Here is a 9956-nt window from a genome sequence, read left to right on the forward strand (position 1 = left end):
TGAGTGTTTCCTTCTGCTGTTTCACCTTCCTCTCTTCTTGTTCTACACAATCTTTTTAGACCTTATCATATGTAGGGATGGCATAGTGTAGATGATGCATATTACTAGACATGTAGTTCAACTTGACTTGAGTGTTTACGTTGAACTCTTCCCTATGTAGTTGTCGTCCTTCATTAAGTACAGTGAACTCATTGAATGCTTTCATCTGAGCTATTTGCCGCTGATTGAGTTCCTGCAAATGCTTATCTTGACGTTCTTGCCTCTTAGTAACTTGGTAGATGGCTTGAGTGAGCTGGGAGTATTGTTCCTGTTGCTGCTCCATTTGTTGTTTCTGTCACTCTTCTTGTTGGCTCATCCAGTTGGACTGAAGGTTTAGTATTTGCTCTTGTCCTTCCATATGTCTCATCCCCAGATCTTTAATGGCCCTTAGAAGGTGATTCATATTCAAGTTGGCTGGGTCATGATGCTCTTCTTGTTTATATTCTTCTTGATGAGGCTCCTCTTGGTGAGCTCCTTCTTTCGCTTTTAGCTTCCCTATTTGTGGCCTTCTTTGTTGCTGAGCAGGTGTAGTATAGACAAGACGCTGGATTGTAATTAGCCTTCCAGGGTTCACCCAGTCTGGATTGCTATCCTTGAAGACCACCTTAGCCTTTGTACATAGTCTGAGAATAGTGCTGGGGTACCAAAGCCTGGCACCTGAATCAGCCTTCTCAGCTGACTCTTGAATCCCCTCAGCTATGAGTTCATGCACATTGATTTCTCCACCCTGTACTAGGCAATGTACCATAGTCGATCAATTAATATTGACCTCTGAATTATTTGCAGCTGGGAGGATGGACCTCCTTACGAGTTCAAACCACCCTTTGGCTTCTGGGCTAAGGTCTCCCCTTTTGATGAACCGGGGTCTTCCATCTGCATACCTCTCCCAATTAGCTGCTATGACACAGATGTCAGTCACGATTTCTGTGAGCTCATCATTGTCAGGGCTCTTACTTATCCTCATTTTCTCTTACATAGCTTTTGAAAGTTGGGGCCCTGGTTTTGTCTTCTCTAACCACATTCGTGTAGAACTCTTTGATGAGGTTTGCATTGATCTTCCCCTCTGGATTAGTGAGTCTTTGCCACCCTCTTTGTTCAATTTTCTCCCGAATCTGTGGGTACTCGTCGTCATGGATTTGGAAGGCTAACCCAGGAAGTATTTTCTTGATCTTGATCCTTTCAAATTCTTGTTCATGGAAGGCAGTTTTGAATCTCTTCTCATCGAAAGGAATGTTCTCCATTGGTTCCTTCCTCTTTTGCCTCTTGGAACTTGATGAAGCCATGAATTTGAGTTGCTGTGTGAGGAGATTGGAAGGTAAGGATAGATGAGGAATTTGGTTGGTTAGGATGAGGTGTGATAAAGAGGTTTTGGATGCCGAAAGTGTGAAATGTGGAGCGTGGGAATTTGAGTGTGAGGGGTAAGTATGCACTAGGACTCACTTATATAGGGAGATTGTGAGTGAATGGAGGGTGTGGATTGATGGAATGGTTTCTTGATGGACGGTTGGGGTTGTGCATGGAGAAAGGACAAGGATCATCACTTTTTGAGGGTTATTGGTTCGGTCTTCAAGAGTCTCCTTTCTTCAATGTTGCATGGCAACATTTTCCAATGCATTCCCCTTTTTAGAACAAGTGTGTAGTCCCTCCTTTTGTGGTGTCCGAACCTTCTTCATTTAATTGTCCAATCAATCCCCTTCAATGCTCCTTTCCTTTTCCCTATAAAGATCAAATAAGAAAAGTAAGAATTAATATCATAAAAAAGATCAATTTAAATTTTACGGCTAGAACAATAAAAAGAAGAAAAGATTTTGTTTATTCATGAACTCCAACTTACTAACTAACTGTGTATCCTTATATGCACATTGGTGGCACTATGGGGTGACACCAAACTTAGTTTGGAGCACTGTGATGAAAAGTTCTGTTCAAAGCTCCAAGACTAGCATGCTCTCAGTTGCATTCATGCTTTCTTGGCATGCTTTGAACACCAAACTTGTTCTTCACTATATACTGCCTATTAAGGATTTCACCAAGTGTTTGTCAAGTTTGGGTTGGAATTCATGAATATTGACTTATTCACTATTTTCTAAAAGCATATAAAACATGGGTTGCCTCCCATGAAGCGCTTCTTTAGCGTCACTAGCTTGACGTTTTGCCTTCATCAGGGAGGTTGATAATGCTTGAAGTCCTCCCTTCTTGCTGTGGACTTATATCCATTGGTTGTATCAATGATCTCTACATGTTCCAAGGAGAGAACTCTGTTGATAGTGAAGACCTTAGGTAACTGAGATGGTACAGTGGGGAGATTAGGGGGGATATCTGGGAAGTAAGCTGAGATCACTTTATCCCCTGGAGAGAAGTCTTCCGTAGGGATCTTCTTGTTCCTCCACCTCCTTGGTACCTTCTTCTTTGTTCCTTTTGATGTTGCCTTGCTCTTTGTGACCTCTTCTTCTAAGAGAATTTTGTTGTTGTCTTCACATGTCTCTGGTGGTTTAGGTTCCTCCAGCTTTTCCTTGAGCTGTGACAACTGCTTATTTCCTTGTTCATCAACCAAGGGCTTTCCCAGGTGGGCTGGTTGTGCTTCAGTGCTTGCTTCCTCTTTCAGCATCTCATTATGATATTTGCTTGGTTCTTTGTTCTCTTGGTCTGCTTCTTGTGAGAGTTTGAAGACATTAAAGCTAAGTCGTTCATCATGGATCCTCAATATTAGCTCCCCTCGCTCCACATCTATGAGTGCTCTGGCTGTAGCTAGGAATGGTCTTCCCAATATGATTGGGTGAGTGTGACTTTCTTCCATGTCCAGGATGACAAAGTCTGTTGGGAGGAAGTATTTCCCAACCTTTAACAACACATTTTCCACCACCCCTATTGCTTGTTTTTGAGTTTTGTCAGCCAGCCTGATGACTACATCTGTGGGCATTATCTCATTGATCTGCAGCCTCTTCACCAGGGATAAGGGCATTAAGTTGATGCTTGCTCCCAAATCGCAGAGTGCTTTATCAAACATTGTTTCTCCTATGGCACAGGGGACATGAAAACTCCCTGGATCTTTTCTTTTTGTAGGCAACTGTGGTTGAATGAGGGCACTGCACTCCTTGTTCATCACTATAGTTTGGCCTCCCTTGAGTGAGCTTTTCCTGGGAAGCAGTTCCTTCATATACTTGATGTATGCAGGCATTTGTTGAATAGTCTTGATGAATGGTATGTTGACATACAGAGATGCAAACAAATCTAGAAACCTTGAGTATATTCTCTTCTCCACAGCACCATTGAGCAGTTGGGGAAAAGGTGCATAGAGTCTCAGCAGCTCCTGTTGTGAGATTTCTAGTTCTTGATAATTTTTTTTCTCCTTCTCTGCTGAGGTGTTTCCAGGTTGTTCTGCCGACTTGTTTTGCTTGTCCTCAGTCTCCTTATCACTTATAGTGACCATCTTGCAGTCTTCCCATCTTACTTTCTTTGTTTCACCTCTCGGATTCTTCTCTGTGTCACTTGGGAATCCATCTGTGGGTTAGAAAATTTGCTCAGAGAGATACCCCACTTGAGATTCCAACCTCTTGATTGTGTCTCCTTGGTTCTTGAAACTGGCTCGCACTTCCTCCTTGAACACCTTGTTGTCTTGAATCTCCTTGCCTATACCTTCAAGTAAATTCTCAATCTTTGAGAGTCTGTCATCCAATGATTGTAGATTGGGATCAGAGGTGGAAGGATGAGGTAAGTTATTTTGGTTTTGATATGAATGTGGAGAGGTGTTGTTATGGGGGTGTTGATATGGTCTAGATGTGAAATATTGGTGGGCTGCATTGTTAGGATTTGGCCATCTTTGATCAAGGCTTTGGTCTTGTTGATTTCCCCACCCAAAGTTTAGGTGATTCCTCTATCCAGAGTTGTAGGTCTTGGAGTATGGATCATGGTTCTGCCTAGGTGAATTCCCAATGTAGTTGGCTTGCTCCTGACTACCCTCTGCTTCTTCATTCACTCCTTCTTGTGTTGTTGATGAAGTGGCAATTGCTGCTACTTGGTTCCTCTCCATCTTCTTGGTGAGGTCAGCCAGCTGCTAGGTAATGAGCTTGTTTTGGGCCAGCAGAGCATCTACATTGTTTAGCTCCATTACTCCTCTCGTGTTCCCTCTTTCGGAAGCATAGAAGTAGTCATTCTCTGCTACAGTTTCAATGACATCTATGGCCTCCTCAATGGTCTTCTTCTTGTTCAAAGATCCTCCGGATGAATGGTCTACGGCCTTCTTTGACTCATAAGAGAGCCCTTTATAGAAAATGTGCAGCTGCACCCATTCATTGAACATATCTGGTGGGCACCTCCTTGTTAGGTCTTTAAACCTCTCCCATGCTTCATACAGAGTCTCACCATCTTGTTGCCTGAAAGTTTGGACCTCAGCTCTCAGCCTATTGATTCGTTGAGGGGGGTAAAATCTTGCTAAGAATTTGTTCACCACATCTTCCCAAGTTATCAAGCTCTCCTTCGGGAAAGACTCCAGCCACTTGGCTGCCTTATCCTTGAGTGAGAATGGAAATAAGAGCAGTCTATAGGCGTCTGGATGAACACCATTAGGCTTCACTGTGTCACATATTCTCAGGAAGGTGGTTAGATGTTGATTGGGGTCTTCTTGGACATTTCCTCCGAACGAACAGTTGTTCTGAACAAGGCTGATGAGCTGTGGTTTTAGTTCAAAATTGTTGGCATGGATGGTTGGCTTTTGAATGCTACTTCCACAGTTTCCTGGGTTTGGATTGATGTAAGAGCCTAAAACTCTTCTATCCTCCCCAGCATGATTTGCTCGTCCTCCTCCGCCATGGTTGTGAGCTTCTTCTTCACGATGGTTTTCCATGTTTTCTTCCATATTTGGTTCAAAGTATTCCTCAAAGTGTTCCTCCTCTTCTTCAGCACCAACTACACGTTTTTCTCTTGCCTCCCTCCTTAGTCTAAGGAAGGTTCTCTCAGGTTCAGAATCAAAGGAAGTTGAAGCCCCGCTTCTTCTTCATGTCATACAACCAACAAGTACAAGCAAAGAGAATAGGTGCAGAAAGTATATCTGTCAGAATTACTGTTAGTGTGAGTGATGCAATATATCAAACAGTTAGTGGGTTAGTGAAATGAATGGTAAATAACAAAGAAAAAGTAGGGGGAAGGGAAGAAATTAACTAAAACAGAAAGTAAATGACTCAAACAGAAAATTAAATCAAACAAAAATAAAATGCTCAATCTAGTTATCCTCCAATTTAATCATTGTTGATGCACAATCAATCCCCGGAAACGGTGCTATAAACTTGATGCACGGAAAACTCGTCTCGTGACAAATTTCCTTCGGCAAGTGTACCGAATTCATCGTCAAGTAAAAACTCACAATAGAGTGAGGTCGAATCCCACAAGGATTGATTGATCAAGCAACTTTAACTAGAGGAATGTTCTAGTTGAGCGAATCAGAAATTGAGTTGAGAATTGCAGAAAATTAAATGGCGGGAAAGTAAATAACAGAAAAGTAAATGCTGGAAATAAAGAGGTGAATGTAGATGAAGAAAAGTAAATTGCAGAATCTTAAATGGGAATGGGGTAATTGCTCATAAAAGTAAATGACAGAAATTAAAGAGAATGGGTAAGATCAGAAATGGGGAGTTCATTGGACTTAGGAGATGTTGCATTCTCCGGATCAATTTCATTTTCATCTCTTCCTCAATCAATGCACTCATTAATCTCCTTGGCAATCTTAAGTGATCGAATTACAATTCCTTGTAATTCAATCTCTCAAATCTTGATCAATAGCCAATTTCTTGGTCAATTGCTCATGAGAAGAGATGAAGTATGGTCACTGATTATACCACATGCATTTTCCAAATCAAGTGTTGAGAGGATTATAGTCACACATCCATCCAAACCCAATTTGGTCCAGCATGAGAAAGGATTTTGTTCATAGCTCTGGAAAATGAAAACAAAGATGGAGAATACATGATGAAACTACAAGTGCAGAGAAAGTAAAATACAGAGAGTAGTTCTATGCCAAGAGGCTCCCTATAATTTCCAAGTCTCATTTAATTCAAGTCTTGGGTATGGGCTTTTGGATCTTGAGTTTGAAGCAATTCTCTTCTTCATTGGGCTTGGCTTTACTTGCAGAGAGAAAGTGTGAAGCGGGCAGAGACTTTAGCTCAGGACGTTAGTGGTGTTAACGTTCAGTGAAAATATGGGTTCGAGAATGTTAGTGACAATCACCTTTTTCACTAACGTTCCTCTCCCAAGTAAGAGCCACGTTATCTTCAACGTTAGTGGCACAAACGTTGCCACTAACATTGCCTCTTTGTCCTTCGCACACGTTATTGGGACTTGCCTTTCCCAATAACGTTGAGAAGTCTCCCCCTTCCCTACGTTAGAGTCCACGTTAACTTAGTTAACGTGGCTCTTTTAACATAGGCTTGCCAAACTTCGAGAACGTTAGTGACACTTACCATTGTCACTAACGTTCCATTGTGCCCCTATTTCTCACGTTAGAGTCCACGTTAACTAGGTTAACGTGGCTTCTAACGTGGCCATGCTAGCCATCTCCAACGTTAGTGACAAAGTTGAGTGTCACTAACGTTGGCTCATCATTCCCTTATCCACGTTAGCTTCCACGTTAACTAAGTTAACGTGGGAGTTAACGTGGCTCATAGTGCTTGTGTGGGCTCATTCCAAAGTTAGTGACAATGTTGGGTGTCACTAACGTTGGCGATCACCTCCCTTCTTCACGTTAACTTCCACGTTAACTAAGTTAACGTGGCTGTGGGTTCCTTCCAACGTTAGTGACAATGTTTGGTGTTACTAACGTTGTCGACCACCTTGTTTCTTCACGTTAGCTTCCATGTTAACTAGGTTAACGTAGGAGTTAACGTGGCTTATTGTGACTTGGCCAACGTTAGTGATAAAGTTGAATGTCACTAACGTTGGCTTCCCTTTTACTTCTTAACGTTAGAGGCCACGTTAACTAAGTTAACGTGGCAACTAACGTGGCCGCTTATGAGCTTGGTCCAACGTTAGTGATAATGTTAAGTGTCACTAACGTTGGCTCCATTTCCTTTCTTCCACGTTAGAGTTCACGTTAACTTAGTTAACGTGACTCTTAACGTGGGCAATGATGGCTTCGAGAGCGTTATTGGCAATTACTTTTCTCATTAACTTTGCAAGTTACTCCCATTCCACGTTAGTGTTAACGTTAGTGTAACTAGCGTAGCCACTAATGTGGTTCTTCTTTGCTTCCTTTGTCCTGAAATCAAGCAATAAAGTGCATCAAAGTTCTAGTCCAAGTCATGGGAAATGCAACATCCAATTTGTCATTAAATTCATGCAAAATCCTCATGAAATCATATAAAGTGCCAATGTATGCTTGAATCAAGATGTAAGTGAATATCTACCCAAAACTAGCTTATTTCCTAAGGAAATGCATGAAACTACCCTAAAAACAGTAAAGAAAAGGTCAGTGAAACTGGCCAAAATGTCCTGGCATCATGGGGTTTCATGCATAGCAACTTAGGTTCATTCCTTCATTGGCTTTCAGACCTTTACCATGCCCTGGGATACTCACTTAATTACACCCTATGAGACTTTTATTCATTGATCCCTTTGTCTTTTCAGGGTTTGATTTTGTTCTTTAGACTAGGTGCTCTGTAAGGGGGTGACTCTTTAATATAAGCTTTCAGCCAGCACTCCCGAACTAGTTGGTTCAAGGTGCTAGGTGTTAAGACACCCCTAAGGACTTACTCCCTCAAGTCTCATTCCCCCATACATTCACACCACAGGCACATGGTTTGTTATTTTTCTTCTTGAGACCTTGGTGTCCAGCACCTCTTTGGGTTACTAAGTGCTCTGTAGCAAGGGTTACTCTTGATAGTGGACTTTCAGCTGATAATCCCGGGTTAGTTAACCCAAGTTACGAAGTGATAAGGCACCCCTGAGAGCTTATTCATCCAAGTATATCCTTTGTACAGGAGCACCACAGACACATGCCTTAAGGTCTTTCATAAACTTTCATTTTTTTTCTTTCCCCTTTTCTTATTAGGATCTTGTTATTTAGCTAGTCTCATGGGGTGTGTTTCAAGCATATGATTCAGGACAGATAGTTGCCTTCCTACCTTGTTGGTGAACCAACTTAGCTAACTAATTACTACACCACAAGCTTAAGAACTTACTCCACAAATTGAACATCACTCTGGTCTTTCATATCATCTCTTTTTATTTGACTTAAAGGACAAGCATACAAGTAGGCAAGGTGAAAATGCAATAGTGACATTAGACTAGCAAGCATAGACCTAAGCAATGAAAACTTAAAGGCAGAATTTAAAATCCTAAACTACCATGGAAACATGTTCTATTTCATACATGATTTTCCTTATTTAAAACTTGAAAAAAATGGGACAAAGAGGGAACTCCACCACCTTTTACTCACGGGGGTGCCCATGCTCTCCCTCTTGTTTGTCCTCTTCGTGTCTTTCTTGAGTGCTTGAACCCCCACTTCCCTTGCTTTTTCCAATCAACTTTTTCCCGAAGCCCGCACCTTCCATCTTCTTTTTTAATGTTTCCTTCTGCTGTTTCACCTTCCTTTCCTCTTGTTCTGTTAGATCTTTTTGGACTGTATCATACCTAGGGATTGCAGAGTGCAAATTATGTATATGCCCAGACATATAGTTCAACTTGGCTTGAGTGTTTATGTTGAACTCTTCCCTATGTAGTTGTCGTCCTTCATTGAGCACGCTGAACTCATTGAATGCTTTTGCTTGAGCTAGCTGACGTTGGTTGAGTTCTTGAAGGCGTTTATCTTGACGCTCTTGCCTTTCAGTCACTTGATTGATGGCTTGAGTGAGCTGGGAGTATTGTTCCTGTTGCTACTCCATTTGTTGCTTCTGCCACTCCCTCTGCTGACCCATCCAATTAGAGAGCAGTTCTTCTTGATGATCCATCCTTTGGGCTTGAATGTGCAGTTGTTGTTCTTGTCCCTCCATATAACTCCTTGCTAGCTCTTCAATGGCTCCGTGAATGTGATTCAAGTTTATGTTGGTTGGATCATAATACTCTTCTTGCTGGTATTCTTCTTGTTGAGATTCTTCTCGATGAGGTCCTTCTTGTGATGTTCTTTTCCCTATTTGAGGCCTTCTTTGTTGTTGGGCGGGTGCCACATAAGTTATACGCTGTAGCGTAACTAACCTCCCAGGGTTTACCCAATTTGGATTGCTGTCCTCGAAGACTACCTTGGCTTTCGTACACAGTCTAAGGATGGTGCTGGGGTACCAAAGTCTAGCACCCGGATCATTCTTTTCGGCTGACTCTTGAATCCCCTCAGCTATAATTTCGTGCACATTGATGCCTCCACCCTTTATTAAGCAATGTACCATAGTAGCTCGAGTAGTGTTAACCTCAGAATTATTCGCGGCTAGGAGGATAGATCTCCTCACGAGCTCAAACCATCCCTTGGCTTTCGGGATGAGGTCTCCTCTCCTGATGAACCAGGGTTTTCTATCCAAATACCTTTCCCAGTCAGATCCTATAACACACATATCGTTCACAATTTCTTCAAGTTCATCATTGTCGGGGCCATTACTTATTCTTGCATGATAATTGGGCTCATCAAAATGTGGCGATTTTAGCTGAAGAATCCTTGTTATGGCATTGGGGCTGAAGTCCACCTCTGTTCCTCTCACATAACTTTTGAAGGTGGGGGCCTTGGTTTTGTCTTCTCTGACCACATTTGCATAGAACTCTTTGATGATGTTTGCATTTATCTTTGCTTCTGGGTTCGTGAGCCTTTGCCAACCCCTTTGTTCAATCTTCTCTCGAATCTGTGGGCACTCATCCTCGTTGAACTGGAATGTTAACTCAGGCACTATCTTTTTGAGCTTTATCCGTTCAAATTTGAGTTCATGGAATGCAGTTTTGAATCTCCCTTC

At 42.0% G+C, this 9956-nt stretch overlaps 1 non-coding gene across 1 annotated transcript; it reads left to right on the forward strand.

The window, feature by feature from the left end:
* The first annotated feature begins 4331 nt into the window (after window positions 1-4331).
* Window positions 4332-4438, forward strand: LOC112745543 (small nucleolar RNA R71). The gene has a single exon (XR_003173465.1). It is a non-coding gene; the product is annotated as a small nucleolar RNA R71 (small nucleolar RNA).
* Window positions 4439-9956: the final 5518 nt, after the last annotated feature.

The sequence above is a fragment of the Arachis hypogaea genome, chromosome 14 (genome assembly GCF_003086295.3).
Source record: "Arachis hypogaea cultivar Tifrunner chromosome 14, arahy.Tifrunner.gnm2.J5K5, whole genome shotgun sequence".
Classification (NCBI taxonomy): domain Eukaryota; kingdom Viridiplantae; phylum Streptophyta; class Magnoliopsida; order Fabales; family Fabaceae; genus Arachis; species Arachis hypogaea.